The sequence below is a fragment of the Leptodactylus fuscus genome, chromosome 5 (genome assembly GCF_031893055.1).
Source record: "Leptodactylus fuscus isolate aLepFus1 chromosome 5, aLepFus1.hap2, whole genome shotgun sequence".
NCBI lineage: Eukaryota > Metazoa > Chordata > Amphibia > Anura > Leptodactylidae > Leptodactylus > Leptodactylus fuscus.
The window spans coordinates 173,285,100-173,301,427 of NC_134269.1; positions in this window are offsets into that span (position 1 = coordinate 173,285,100).

A 16,328-nucleotide genomic window follows, 5' to 3' on the forward strand; every position below is an offset into this window, starting at 1 on the left:
AAGTCCTCCATGCAGGACTTTTTTCTCTGCTTATTTCCGGCAGTTTCTATGGTGTCCGTCGAAGACTCCAGCGCAGATGTGAACCTAGCCTAAATAGGAAAAAGCTGCAATATCCTGCAAAACTGCTTCTATATCTAGGCATGCAGATAGATGGATCATCAATTTATTGATTCCAAAAAGCTACTTTAAGACTAAGGGCTTGTTCCCACGATGTAACACTCCGTGCATTCAGACACGTATACACGTGTCAGAGTGTGAACGCTCAAAACAGATGCCATTCATTTCAATGTGTGCCGGCTCACGCGCGCTACTCATTGAAATTAATGGGTTGAAAAGCCTCCCATTGATTTCAATGTGTAGCGTGCGTGAGCCGGAACACATTGAAATGAATGGCATCTGTTTTGAGCGTTCACACTCTGACACGTGTATACGTGTCTGAATGCACGGTGCGTTACATTCTGGGAACGAGCCCTAAGAAGATAAACTTAGAATTATAATGGCAGTATTTTTCCTTGCTGCTATACTATCCTCATTCATTACACAATGTATACACAGGACACACAGGCATAAAATACGGATGCCAAAATTGACTTGCCAAAATGGTGCCAATACCAAAGTAAAAAAAAAGCCTTCTTATGTCAACATTAAAATGAAAGAATGATATAATAATAATACTACATTTTATTTATATAGCGCCAACATATTCCGCAGCACTGTACAATTTATAGGGTTCAGATACAGACATACATAACAAAGAACATCATTTCACACAATGGGACTGAGGGCCCTGCTCAAAAGACCTTACAATCTATGAGGTAGAGGGGGTGACACAAGAGGTAGCAGGGGCGGCATTGCTTATACAGTGTTCAGACAATTTTGTGCATTACGAATTGTGATAGGCTTGTCTGAAAAGATGCGTCTTTAGTTTGCGTTTGAAACTGTAGAAGTTGGGAGTTAATCTTATTGTCCGGGGTATAGCATTCCAGAGAAGTGGTGCAGCTCGGGAGAAGTCTTGTATACGAGCGTGGGAGGTTCAGATAATAGAGAATGTAAGTGTTAGGTCATTTAGTGAACGGAGAGTACGGGTTAGGTGGTAGACAGAGATGAGGGAAGAAATGTAGGGAGGTACGGCATTATGGAGAGCCTTGTGGATGAGAGTGATAACTTTATATTTTATTCTATAATGAATAGGCAGCCAATGTAACGACTGGTACAGACCGAGGCATCGCTGTAGCGTCTAGCCTGGCCGCTGCATTCAGAATAGATTGTAGAGGGGAGAGTTTAGTGAGGGGAAGATTGATTAGTAAGGAGTTACAGTAGTCAAGGCGAGAATGAATCAGAGAGACAGTAAGTGTCTTTAGTGTATCTCTGGTAAGGAAATGGCGTATTCTGGAGATGTTTTTGAGGTGGAGGTGACATGAACGTGCGAGTGATTCAATATGAGGGGTGAAGGAAAGGTCTGCGTCAAATATGACCCCGAGGCAGCGGGCATGCTGCCTAGGAGTTATAGTAAGGCCTGAGACTGCAATGGATATATCAGGGACAGATCTGTTAGATGGTGGAAACAGTAGTAGTTCAGTCTTAGAGAGATTTAGTTTCAGATAGAGCGAGAACATGATATTAGAGACAGCAGAGAGACAGTCACTGGTGCTCTGTATGAGTGCAGGGGTGATGTCACGGGAAGATTTGTATAATTGGGTGTCATCAGCATAAAGATGGTACCTGAAGCCAAATCTGGCGATGGTTTGTCCAATGGGGGCTGTGTAGAGAGAAAAGAGCAGGGGGCCGAGGACCGAGCCCTGAGGAACCCCAACAGCAAGGGAAAGAGGGGAGGAAACAGAGCCCGCGAATGATACACTGAAAGTGCGGTCTGAGAGATAAGAGGAGAACCAGGAGAGCGCAGTGTCATTGAGGCCAACTGAGCGGAGCATAGTGAGGAGGAGATGATGGTCAACAGTGTCAAAAGCTGCAGAGAGGTCCAGAAGAATAAGAAGAGAGAAGTCACCATTGGATTTAGCCTTTAGTAGATCATTAGAGACTTTTGTGAGAGCTGTTTCAGTAGAGTTCAGAGCGCGGAAACCAGATTGTAAGGGGTCAAGCAGAGAGTTAGCAGAGAGATAACGGATGATAGCTTTGATTGTAGAAAAACAAAAAAATACCCGTGTCCTTAAGTATCAAACTAGCCGGCGTCCTTAATGGGTTAAAGGGACTACAGTAAACTTGACGAATTGTATAATGTCCACATTTTTTCCACTCTTTATGACTTTTTAAAATTTTTTACTATGGTTTATGCCTCTCTGTGCAATAATCCAAAGGAACGAACATTGGTATTCAGCTCCCTGGAGTCCATAGAACAGGCTGACACTTCTGTATTCTACGACTTACGTTTCCCTTTGTGGCCTAACACTTGGGTTGGGTCACTTCTATCTTCCTATCATTAGAGGGCAAGCAAGTCATGTACAAGGTCTGGCAGTGCAGAATAGAAAGCCACAATGGAGATGAGAAGAAAGCTTGTGTGGTGTTTCATGCACACACTGCGCCTTGTTATTATCAGTAGGCCAGTGACTCTCTATGTGTCTGCTCTATGTGTAGTCTATGGCGTCTGCTCTACTTCTCCGTTCTCTGTACAATTATGTCCTGTACACTCCCCTTTCCCGGGCCCATCAATTCAGTTACAAAGAACTCGTCCAGTGGTCAGACAAGCATGCCGTGCTGTTTTATCTCTAACATCAGGGCTGTCACCACTAGAGAAGAGCAACTCTATCTGAAATGTATCTTACTATTGCAACATAGTAAAAAATATGGGAACAAATAAATAAAGATCTCTCCTTCCCCGACACAAGACATCTTTATGCTGCAGGTAATAAATACTGCGCTGGTTAAGCAACTGTTTGACATGACACACTACACTAAGTGACGTCTGTATACGGAACTGTACACCCTGTGCTCATGGTAGGATAGGACGAAACAGTATATAAAGCTACTGCATTGTATAAGCATAAGGCTAAAAACCTAAACAAAGACTGGACGCCCTACATAGCATTAACCCCTTACTGACTAAACCTAGTTGAGCTTAAGGTACCTGAGTTTATCTCTGACTGTATAAGCCTTTATACATGGTGTCCTATCAGGTTTTCTGCTGCTAATAATCACATTATGGCTGAAACACACTTTACATTTGTCCCTCAGCCATGAGACTGAGCACAGTCAGTAAAGCTGATGCTGTCTGTGAATAATCTTCAGTGTTTTGCACACAGCAATACAAGACTTTGGCAATGAGATCCCGGCACAAGCCTGAACAAAGACCAACAGCGAAAATCATAATGTAAAAAATAATTTACGACTCCCCAAATTCCTGGACAACCCAATTTAAGACTAAAGCCCCATGTTGCAAAAATGCAGGAGTAGATTGAGCAGAAAGGAGAAGTATAAGAACTTCCCAAATATATTTCCCATGCATTTTGTAGGCATTCTCGGCTTTGGCTTAAAAAAATGCAACAAAATCTGCAACAAAAAAACTGCATTTCTGCAATGTGGAACCTTAGCCTAAGGGGTTTTTTTTAACTTTAGAGGGATTTTCCTGCCAAGAGAAACTAATGGGCTGTCTTTAGGATAGGCTATAGATATTAGATTAGTAGTAGTCTGACTCTTGGTTATTAGAGGCTACAAGCACTACAAGCACTGCCCCCTATTTAGTGATTACATTTGAAAGATATCCCCGTTCACTGGAATGGGATTGAGCTGCAATGATCAATGATGTCACATGACCTGTGAAGTGGAGCAGCCTTTGAAGAGCTGATCTGTGGGTGTCTCAAGTGTCAGATCTTAAGGATCATTATTTTAGGTCTGGACACCCATTTAATGTTTCATTTAGAAAGTAAATTTCAGTGCAAAAGTGTCCATTGCCTTTAATGACCTCCAAAGTGTTTTACAGTAAACTTGAAGATGTAAGAAAAACAGTTTGAAACACAGTCATGGATATTACAGTAATGTGCTTAGGTTTGGGGTGATGTGGAAAAAATGCTGTAAAAGTAAGAATGTCAATTAACAACATTAAGGGAATTAGCAAATTAAAAATCAAATGGTGTGACCGCCGTTTGGAGGAGTCCTGGAAGTGATGATGTGGCCCCCACAGATCCTGGTCTCGGTATCATTGTCTGGGATTACAAGAAGGACCTAAGTAAGTCTACATCTGCAGAAGATCTGTGCTTAGTTCTTCAAGATATTTGGAACACCCTCCTCGGTGAGCTCATTCAAGAGTATAATAATTGTTCATTAGTGCCCACAATGGGGCATAATACTGTTTGCAGGGATGATTATGGGGTATCATACTGTGTGCAGGGGCCACTATGGGGCATAATACTGTGTGCAGGGGCCACTTTGGGGCATAATACTGTGTGCAGGGGCCACTATGGGAAATAATACTGTGTGCAGGGGCCACGATGGGAAATAATACTGTGTGCAGGGGCCACGATGGGAAATAATACTGTGTGCAGGGGCCACTATGGGAAATAATACTGTGCGCAGGGGCCACTATGGAACATAATACTGTGTTCAGGGGCCACTATGGGGCATAATAGTGCATGCAGGAATGTGGGGGGGGGGAGGTCGAGTCGGTCAGTCGGGGTCTCTGGGCAAGGGGGAGGGAGGCATGTCAAAAGTTTGCCACAGGGCCCCGCCATTCCTAGTTACACCACTGAGGCTAAGGCTTGATGTAGCGGGCCACAGCAAAGAAGCACTGGAAAACTGCGGCAACTAATTTACATAAGAATAAAACATTGCTTTTCCTTAATATAGAGCTGCAATGCAAAACAAGAAAGACATCTTTGGAAAGTGTAGAAGCCGCTCTATTGTCAGTAGTATGATATCAGTTTTCCTGCTGACTCCTCTCAAATTTAGTTTCCCTTTTTCTTACAAGGAATGTTACCTTTTTCAATGGCTTTTTGTGTGTTCTCTGATGACATATCACATTGCAGTAATCCGAGTCGCATTAGTTTGCTATATCTATATATACTGTAGGACAATAACATTTTAATTATATTATGTAAAACACAAACTTGTAAAGAGCAGCATTATTGGGCTGACTTAATTAACCAAATACTGTTAATTAAAATGCTAATAAAACAAGTCGTCTACAACTTAAAACCTAAATTCAGCAACTTGTATTGCATTTACAATGGACACTAAAATGACCTCTTCATGCTCTGCAGAGCTATTTACTCTGTTACGTCCCACATTTACGGGCTGCTATTAGGCAAACATTGGGGATTTGTCTACTGGAAAGAATAAAGTCATTAGCTAAAGTTATTACCTAAATGTTAAACTTTACTAAGTCAGGAATTACTATTACTAGAGATCAATTACTATTACTAGAGATCAATTACTATTACTAGTGCACCATTACTATTACTAGTGAGCAATTATAATTAGTGAGAAATACTATTATTAGTGCACAATAATTATTACTAATACGCAATTACTATTACTAGTGATTAGAGTTGAGCAAACAGTAAAATGTTCGATATTCAATATTCGTTTCGAATAGCCACTCACCAAGTCCACTATGACACCCCAGGAAATGATGCCAACACCCTGGAATGCAACTGGGACAGCAGGGGAAGCATGTCTGGGGGCATCAAGTACCTTTATTATGTCGGGATCCCTGTCAGCTTGCGATATGCCGGAGCTGACATTTTCCCATAGGAATGCATTGACCAGCATTGATTGGCCAGTGTACTCTATTCGGCCAATCAGTACTGGTTCTGCCTGAGGAGGCAAAGTCTAAAATCAGTCCACAGCAGTTTTCCTTCTGTTCCGATTTTAGACTCTGCCTCCTCCGGCAGAACTAGCGTTGATTGGCCGAATGCTGTACAATGGCCAATCAACGCTGGTCAATGCATTCCTATGCAGAGCTAGCCGTGCTACACCCAACCATCCCTCCAACTATTCCTCCTGTCTACACACAGCTTTGTACTACTGCCAACCATCCCTTCAGCTACTCCTGCTGTCACACACATCTCTGGTGCAACAGAGCTCAGCACACACTCAGCTCTGCTACATCTCTACACTCTGTTGTAGAGATGTAGTAGAGCTGAGTGTGTGCTGAGCTCTGCTACACACGAGATGTATGTGACAGGAGGAGTAGATGGAGGGATGGTTGGGAGTAGTGCAGATACACCAGAGATGTAGCAGAGCTGACCGATGTTAGCAGTCTGATGCAGCAGAGCTGAGTGTGTTAGTCTGCTGCATCAGACTGCTATATCTGTCAGCTCTGCTACATGGGGCCGTGTGCTCAGCTCAACTTCAAAGTAGTTGAGCTGAGTGTGCAGTATCACATTAATCCCCTTCTCCCCACTGTTGTCCACTTACCTGTAGCTCCCAGCTCCTCTTCTTGGTCCGGTCCGGTCCTCTGTCTTCAGAGCGCCCTGCCCCCCTCTCCCCCAACTAGTATTATAGTGAAGGCGGGGCTTAGGAGAGTGTGGACAGGTCTCCCCGCCCAGTATCCGCCCACACTCTCATAAGCCCCGCCTTCTCTATAATACTAGTCGCAGGGCGCTCTGAAGAGAACAGAGGACCCCGCCTCCCTAGACTAGTATTGTAGAGATGCAGGGAGTAAGCGGGGCTTAGTGCGGCTGGAGAGTGTGGGCGGGGAGACATCAGAAGACTCTGAAGACAAGTGGACAGAGGACCAAGAAGAGCTGGGAGCTGCAGCTATGCAGGTAAGTGGACAACGGTGGTGGGGGGTTTAATCACTACACAGCGTGGGGTCCAACAATTTTTGGACTACATGCTGTGTAGTGAATAGGATCGTTTTTAAAATCCAATCTCCGAATGATTGGAAATTGAATTTTAAAAACGATCCTGAAATGTCAAGATCGGCTCAACCTTAAGTGCTGGCGATGTAGCAATGTCCAAAGTAGCAGAGCTGGACCTGCTACACACTCAGCGCTATTGCATCAGAATGCTACATCGGTACAGCTGAGTGTGTAGCAGGTTCAGCTCTGCTTCATCTCGGCATAGGAATGCATTGACCAGCATTGATTGGCCGAATGCCGTACTTCTGTATGGCATTCAGCCAATCAACGCTGGTCAAAGCATTCCTATGGGAAAAAGTCAGCTCGCGCATATCGCAAGCTGACAGGGATCCCGACGAGGTAGAGCCCCAAAGAGCTGTGTGAGTGACATTCCCCCCTAAATAAAGGCAATCCCTAGCTAACCCTGCCTGTAGATCTGTCCCTGTCTCACAGTCACATAGTTCACAGTCCCAAATTAGTCGAATGGTAAATCCACCATTCGTCTAAATTGGAGGTTATCTGTTTCCGACTGCCAATTCCTTTTATCCGATTTTTTTTCACTGCCTACGTTGTCGTAGTTCCTGTCCCACCTCCCCTGCGCTGTTATTGGTGCAAAAAACACACCAGGGAAGGTGGGAGGGGATACAAATTTTTACTGCGTTTGCGGCCTTATGTTTGATTGTAATCAAATATCCCGAATGGCCTGAAATTTGATCGAATCTGTATTCCATCGAACAGCGTTCGCTCATCTCTACTAGTGATCAATTACTATTACTAGTGCGCCATTACTATCTGCTTTATGAAAGCCTTCTACTATCTTTATTTTATTCTACAACTAGCTGGTACCTGCGACTTCGTCTGCGGTGATTGTAGCAGTGGGTATATACAGGTGTGGGTAAGGTTTTCGTAGTGTGTATAAGGTATGGGATATGAAATGTAACTTTGTATCTTGTTGTTGCTGTAATTCAGAGAATACGTGAGACTTTTGTGTTGCAGTTACTTTGTATTTGAGCTGCTATATATACGGTGTTGTGAGAAACTTTCCATAGTGACTTTGGGACAGAAGTATTTGAAGTTAACCCTTTCCCGTCGATGGCATTTTTTGATTTTGGTTTTTCATTTTTGACTCCCCTCCTTCTAAGCCCCATAACTTTTTTATTTCTCCGCTCCCAGAGTCATATGAGGTCTTAATTTTTCTTGGGACAATTTTTTCTTCATGATGCCACCATTATATATTCTATATAATGTACTGGGAAGCAGGGGAAAAATTCAGAATGGGGTGGATTTGACAAAAAAATGCATTTCTGCGACTTTCTTAGGGGCTTTGGCTTTATGGCGTTCACTGTGCAATCAAAATGACATGTCCCCTGTATTCTGTGCTTCGTTACGATTCCGGGGATACCAAATTTATATGGTTTTATTTACATTTTGACCCCTTAAAAAAATCCAACACTGTGTTAAAACATTTTTTTTTTTTTGAAAAGTCGCCATATTCCGACAGCCGTAACTGTTTTATATGTGCGTGTACGGGGATGTATAGGGCGTCTTTTTTTGCGGGACTGGGTGTACTTTTTAGTTCTACCATTTTCGGGAAATGTTATTGCTTTGATCACTTTTTATTCAAATTTTTATCAGAATCAAAAGAGTGAAAAAACGACGGTTTGGCACTTTTGACCATTTTTCCCGCTGTAGAGCGGGCGATTTCGGACGTGGGGATACCTAACATGTATGTGTTTCACAGTTTTTAACTACTTTTATATGTGTTCTAGGGAAAGGGGGGTGATTTGAATTTTTAATCCTTTTTATTTGTTTTTATATTTTTTTTTACTTTTTTTTAAACTTTTTTTTTTGCATTTATTAGATTTCCTAGAGGTATTGACATGGGTGGGCGGTGTCGCGGATTGTCAGAGCGGTGGGGGTCGGCAAACATGGCTGCTCCGGAGCGTTAAAGAGAACCTCCTGGAGTATCATTAAGGGGAGGGGCAAAGTGGTAAAGTATATGTATATGTGATTGTGTGGGGTTAGGGGCGAGGCTGCAGAGGGCAATATGAATTTTGTAGCTTGCTATGGTCCAAAGTGTGTGAGATTGCAGAGATGGTGGTGTGAGTTTGGGGTTTGTGGGGGTCCTGGCACAAACATATGTGCGGTGTTGTGACGAAAAGTAGCCTATTGCGCAATCGGGTGTATTAACTATGTTTGTGGAAAATTTCAGCCAAATCGGTCAAGCGGGTTTTGCGTGATTGAGGAACAAACATCCAAACACACAAACCCACAAACATCCAAACTCACAAACTTTCACATTTATAATATTAATAGGATAAAAAAAAAAAAAAACTAGTGTAAAATGTAAGTCAAGGGGCCACACGGTGGCTCAGTGGTTAGCACTGCAGCACTGGAGTCCTGGTGTTCAAATCCCACCAGGGGCAAAAAAAACCCCCATCTGCAAGGAGTTTGTATGTTCTCTCTGTGTTTGCATGGATTTCCATCCCATATTCCAAAAAAAAAAAGACATACTGATAGGGAAAAAATGTACATTGTGAGCTCTATGTGGGGCTCACAATCTACATTTAAAAAAAAAAAAAAATGTAAGTCACAAAGGAAAAGCAAAAGGACCACAACTTTTCTAAGATACCAGGACAAACTATATGCAAAATAAACTTAAAAATAAACTGCTGGTAGGTGGTGACACCTAGTGTGAACATGTTGCTTAACATGTTTAAGGATATATTCACACTACCATGTCCGTGTCTTGGCTGTGAAAGGTCCCTTTGTGCTGCAAGGTATTTTTATAGCATAGGAATGACAGTTGTATAATACCCATTCACATGAATTTGGCGCTAAATTTGTCAAAAAGAAAATTTCTGCATCAGGAATTGGTAACAGATTTTTTTATCCTTGTTAAAAGCCAACAAATTTGGAGAAGCGTGCCACTGAATTTTGCCTTTATTGGGCAGGGCTAAATTCCGCTAGCGGTTTTTGACAAATTCTGTGCCGATGGAGAAGATGTAATTTCCAACATCCATCCATTTCAAAGAGAGTTTGTGGGAAAAATCCATCTGAAGAACAAACAGGAAGCTTATTATTTCCGCTAGCTGAAAAAAAAACAGCTACTGCCTCCCATTGAAATGAATGGCAGGCAGATTTCAAGTGGCTTTTGAAGCAGATTCTGCCTCAAATTCAGCAACAAATTCCTACTTGTAAACACTCCCTTAGGCGGAAGCCCAACATTGCAGAAATGCAGCTTTTTTTGTTGCAGATTTTGCTGTGGATTTTTGAGCCAGAGCCAAGAATGGCTACCAAAGTGGAAATTTATAGGAAGTTCTTATACTTCTCCCTTCTGCTCAGTCCACTACCGGCTTTGGCTCAAAGAAACGCAACAAAATCTGCAACAAAAAAGCTCTGTGGCAGCAAGACAGTGCTTCCATTATACCTATAGGAAAACTGCCAGTGCATGTGGCAAAATGCAGTTAAAAAACACTGTAGGAAAAAATTTGCAATGACTATGCAGCCAAAACACTGCTGTTTCTTACAGATTTTTTGCTGCATTTTATATTTTTATTATTCAATAAGTTGTTAGCATCATTTAGGCTTTTCATTCATTTTAGATTTTAATTCTTTTATTCATTATAGATTCCCAGGTCTGTAGTTTGCAACCTTGTCTTATTTTCAGATTTGCTCATGTTAGCATGTTTCCCCTAGTAATATACAGTATGCTGGATATGAGGTCTGTGTATCCAAGATGCTGTTGACTCATATGCCATGAATGTGTGATAGATGAAGGTCCTGTCTTGGGACCTGGGATTTTAAAGGGGTATTCCCATCTCAAGGATCCTATCTATATTGGTAGCTTATGTAAATTGAAGACATTTCCTAAATATATTGCTTTAGAAATGCTGCTTTGTTTGCCTGCTATGTGACTTTATTCCTCTCATTGTTTACACAGAATTGCTATAACCACGGACCTATAGGACAAGTGACATCACTCAGTGCTCTGTTGGCAGGACAATCAGCTAAGCTAATTGCAGTTTGCTGATATAGCCTTGCCTGTTATCTCTATGTAAACGCACAGATAACACTGAGTCCATTTTGTACAAGCGTCTGCATATTATCTAACCTGCATAAGTGTTGTGTGTCCAGTTCAGTAAGAGGGAGGAGAGAAATACAGGAAGTAAAAAGAACAAACTGCAGGCAAAGCTGCTGAAACACTGAGCTGCGAAATCCCCTTTAAGAACTTGGGTTCCCTGACTGCCATCTCATGAGAGCATGGCCGCAAACACACAAGATAGCTTAGCTATACCCATAATAGAAGTAAATTTCTGTATGTTCTTAAGGCTGAAATGACAAATTTTAAGTTTAAGTTTTAAGAGGTGTTTTTTGACAAATTTTCACTTTTTTCTTTGTGATCTCTTGGGCTCAGGGGTTTTGTACAACGCAGTAAGTCTTAGGCATTCTCTCTGGTGTATTTGCCATAGCCTTGTCTATACATTGTAAGAAGACCTCAAAAGTAATAACCTGATGTTAGAATAAGTATTGAACCTATGTATTATTACACCTACTGTATATATAAGACTGATTCTGGGTTAGAACTGGAACAGGAACAAAACCAGGTCATACATAAATCATTCTTTGCATTACCATAAACCATTAATACATTGTGTTCTCCTGAATTGTAAAGAGGTCATTTGGGTTTCTCTTTTATATATTAGTTACCGTGCAGTATAAATGTCATAAGGGTTTTTTGAGATTTACATATTGATGAGCTATCATATTAGATCTGATGAGTGTGGGGCCAACTCCCAAGACCACCACAGATCGAGTGTGTGGGTGGTCTACAGGCCTGTGACATCACATTCTTTTGTCATGTGGAGTGAATGGAGCTGAGCAGCAACACCAGGCACCACTCCTACACAATGTACAGCACTCTGCTTGCCCACAGAGCTCACCTGAACAATGCTGCTGATCTGTAGGGGTCTCAGGTGCCAGACCAATGCATTTTTGTTAAAGGACTGGGACTATGATATTGAACACTTGTACTTATCAGATAAATCGGGGACACCCAGGACTCCCGCAGATCAGTTGATTGAATGGGATACAGTGTTGGCCAAGTGCTGCTACCTCGTAACTGCTTAGCAAGCACAGTATCACACGTATAATGGCTTGGCAAAGAAAATGAGAATGGAACTAAACTTCAGCAAAGCCATATGAAGAATGAATGTGAGGACGTGGAGCTCAGCCAAGATAACTGATGGGGGTCCTGGTTCTCTGACTTTACCAATCTAATATTCATGGTCTAAGACTTGGGGTATAAGACTTGGGGCCTCCACAGATTAGTGGATTGAAGAAGTAGCAAGGCTTCCACAGATCAATCAAATGACATTCATTCGACACAAAGACTTGTGTGCAGCTCAGTCTTGGTGAAGAGGCTACAGCTCTTGTCAAAATGCTGTAGTTTCTTCAAAAAGCTGCTCAGTGAGGGTGCCGGGTGTCAGCATAGGTCATGAGTATTTTACTCTTCGAAAACCTCTTTAGAGAGATTGTGCCATCAAAGTAAGTTATGACCCATTTACAGGATCATGACAGATTATAAATTAATTATTGGTGGGCATTTAACTGTTCGACACCCACCAATCATGAGAACTGGGTCCTATTTCCCCTGTGTGAATTGAGTGTCAATTCATACATGTGCACTGATGCTCCATTCATTTTCTATGCAACTGCTGGAGATTGCTGAGAAATGCAACCCATTATTTCTGGCAATGTCTTAGATAATGAATGGCGTTGCTTCATTCAGAGAAGTCAGGACCCCACCAGTGTGTCTGTGGATTGAACAAAAGATGAATTTTTCCTATACCTGTATAAATTGATCCTATATGCTATATCTGTCCTAAATTTCCCCTCCTTTTACAATGCACTCCTTAATTTGTCTTCAAAAACTGCATCAAAACAGCATGTGTGAAACCGCCCATAGGATATAAATGATTGTAAATCAAACTGCGTTCACTTAGAGGATAAAAAATTCAACAACTCATCTCTTTTTGTCCGAAGATTCCACCAACTGCAATGTAGTTAGTACAATTGCAACAAATTCACTTGTTTGTCACTATTGCAGATTTAGTAAAGATTTTGAAGTCTTATGCAAATTAGGCAGTTGGTGCACTGGGGGCGGGCCTTCTGCCCTGTGTGCAATGCTCTTGCTGTTCAAGTAGGATGGATGATGTCATAGCAGTGACCGGATAAACTCTCACTGCACGGGGTGGTGCAAGCAAGAGATGGTAGGTATCTAAGCAGTAAGAGTAGTAACACAGTATCACACTCTGTAACACATTGGGGGTAGTTGGTGCACTGGGGGCGGGCCATCAGCCCTGAGAGCACTGCTCAAGTAGGATGAGTGACCGGATAAAGCAGGCAAGATATGGTAGACGTCTAAGCAGTAAGAGTAGTAACACAGTATCACACTCTGTAACACAGTGGAGGCGGTTAAACATGCATGGTAGAGGTGGCAAAGGTGGACATTTTTCATTTTGCATTTTTGTCTTTTATTTCCTGCCTTTTTTTGCCTATGAGGGCTTATTTTCTTGTGGGACAAATGTTACTTTCTAATGATACCATTTACTATTTTTATGTTTTCATAACGTTAAAGACTTTGCATCAACTATTGTATTTTTACACAAAAAAAATTTAATATTTTTCTTTTGCTTTTATTTTTGTCCCCCTTCCCCACCGCCGGCAGGCTTGAACTAGCAAAGATTAAACAGTCTTGCAGTTTATGGTAAAATCCATATGTGACTATTGAGCCCTGCTACAAGCGGTCTCAATAGTAATAAAGCTTCTAGTTGGCATAAGAACAAAACTGAGATCTTCGTACAAGAGAGACATTCAATTTCTAAATTTGGATAGTGAGCACAGCCTTTGAGGGGTTATTTGTCCATGATCGATATTGTCTCCAAATATGGCCATTGCTGTGGAGTCCATGGTGAATAAAACAGCAGGGACCTGTGGTGGCAATGGAGCTCTGGCAAGACGTCATAGTACAAATGTGTATTGTGTTCTCTACAATATGCAGTTGCTTGAAAACCTCAGCGAAACGTAAAGATGATCTTAGCTGTAAACTACTGTACAGGAGACAATCCATTCCCCGGCTGCCGCAATCCTCCCTATCAATCCTGGCACCCATTGTTATGCAGGTAAATCACAACCACCAAACCCTTCTCCTTTGTATTACAAACAACATCTCTTTTTAATGCTTTCCTGAACTAATCTCATTTATCTCTCTGCGCTCCAGAATCGTTGTGTGCGGCATTTTCTGAAGGTTTAGGTTAGTGAAGAAATGTCCTGTCACTTCTCTATATCACAATAATGTTGTCTGAATTATTTATTCTCTACGATCGGCCTCAAATATACTGTACACATTTTGATTCATCTTCCTTTCGCCCAGGCCAAGAACACAATATGAATATTTCAAAAATGTTTTCTTTCAATATTATGCAAAAAAAAAAAAAAAAAAATTTGAATTTTTTCAGGCAGTGTTCACATTTAGGCTACATTCACACTTCTGGATTTTTGGCAATGGCATATTTATCCATTAATTTTTATGTCTATTCCTTGTTTGGATAGATAGGCCGCTACATTGGCGGTCACATATGGAGCCTGATAGACACCATTAACTGAGTTGGGATCTGTCAAGTGTCTGGATCTGCTGGATAAGAAAGTTAGGCCCCGTTCCCACGGAGTAACGCGCTGCTCATTTAGACACGTAAACACGTGTCAGAGCACGGCGCTTCAAAACAAATCCCATGGACTTCAATGGGTGCCGGCTTACATGCACTACACATTGAAATCAATGGGTTATAAAGCCTCCCATGGATATCAATGTGTAGCGCGTGTAAGTCGGCACCCATTGAAGTCCATGGGATCTGTTTTGAGGCGCCTCGCTCTGACACGTGTTTACGTGTTTAAATGAGCGGCGCGTTACTCCGCGGGAACGGGGCCTTAGGCCTAGGTCGGGGCACCACGTGTAAAAGGTGGTGAACCCCATTCACACATTGCAGAAAAATACATGCAGTGGAATAATAGAATAATAGAACACTAGTGAAGATTTGCATTTTGCACCTAATCTGGGTCTTGGCTTGCAAATATTGACGAAAATACAGTTGTATTAACACGATGGCTGACCCCTACTTGGTTTTTCATATTGTTGACCCATTGTTATCAGATAGGTCATCAGTATATGATCTGTGAGGGTCCAACACTCGGACCCACTCGGCTCTCATATTCAAGAACAATACAACAGCCTTGTCCACTATATATACGTGGTTCTAGGAAAGTGTAGCACTCCTCCTATTACTGGAATAGCAGAACTTGCCCACACTCCACATCTACTGCTATAGGTTCTAATGCTGCTATAACAGCTGATCTGTGCAGGGTGCGGGTGTTGGACCCCCACGGATCACATACTGTTAAGCGGTTCTGTAGAAAGGACATCAGTATGAAAAATCAATTTGCATCCAATCCAATGTAATAATGAAACAGGCTAGCAAAAACCTTGTAATGGTATGTTCACACGGTGGAAAATGGATTCCTTGTGTGAACATACTGCGCAACAAGCCGCAACGAAATGCCAGTACAGTGTACCGGCATCCTGTCATGGCATTCCACTCCGGATTAGGCCCGAATGTATGAGCCTAATCAGGAGGGAGTCTTGCACTGTGGACACGGCGTCTGAGTCAGCTGCGGAATCCGCGGGAAGAAGGGACGCCGCTTCTTTTTTCCACTACTAGCTTCAATGGGAGCTGGTTTTGGCAGCAGATTTTGAGGCGGATTACACGTCAAAATCCACTGCCAAAAAACTCAGTGTGAACTAGCCCAAAGACTGCAATGTAGATCAAAGTCACTGTCTAGTCCCACAATGATACATAGAATGGATGGCATATGGCTTTGTGTATATTCTAATGAAATGTGTGGTACACGTATCTGAACCTGTTCTGATTAGAGAACAGGTAGGAATAACATATATGTAAGTATATGTATATGTATCCTAGTGAAAGTGGCCTAAACTACACAACCATATTGTATCCGTACTGTAGATACCAGTAGGCTGTAATACTAATAGGCTGCCATCTAGGGATTATGGTAAATGACTGTACATAATGCAAACCTTTAAAATACAAATGATATAAAGATGTCCGCCACATGGGGCCCCAACCTTACACAATTTTGTGAGATGCTAACAAAATCCTTGCTATGGTAAGCCATGCCGTGATGCCTATGTTATCTCCTCTGAATGAATTATGACATATTTATTTTGTCAATATTGACAGATATTATTTTATTATGAATTATTGCTACCGTTTTTTTTGGTCGGACAAAAAGTCCTGCATGTCCGACTTTGTGTCAGGGTAAAAAAAAATTCTGTTTCCCCGCAGAGAGGCCGCAGGTGCCTTTAAAAACCCCTTCAAATGAATGGGTTTTAACGCTGACTCCCCTATCCAGTTTTTCGGGGCTAAGGACGGAATCCCGGTGGAGTGACATATGGCG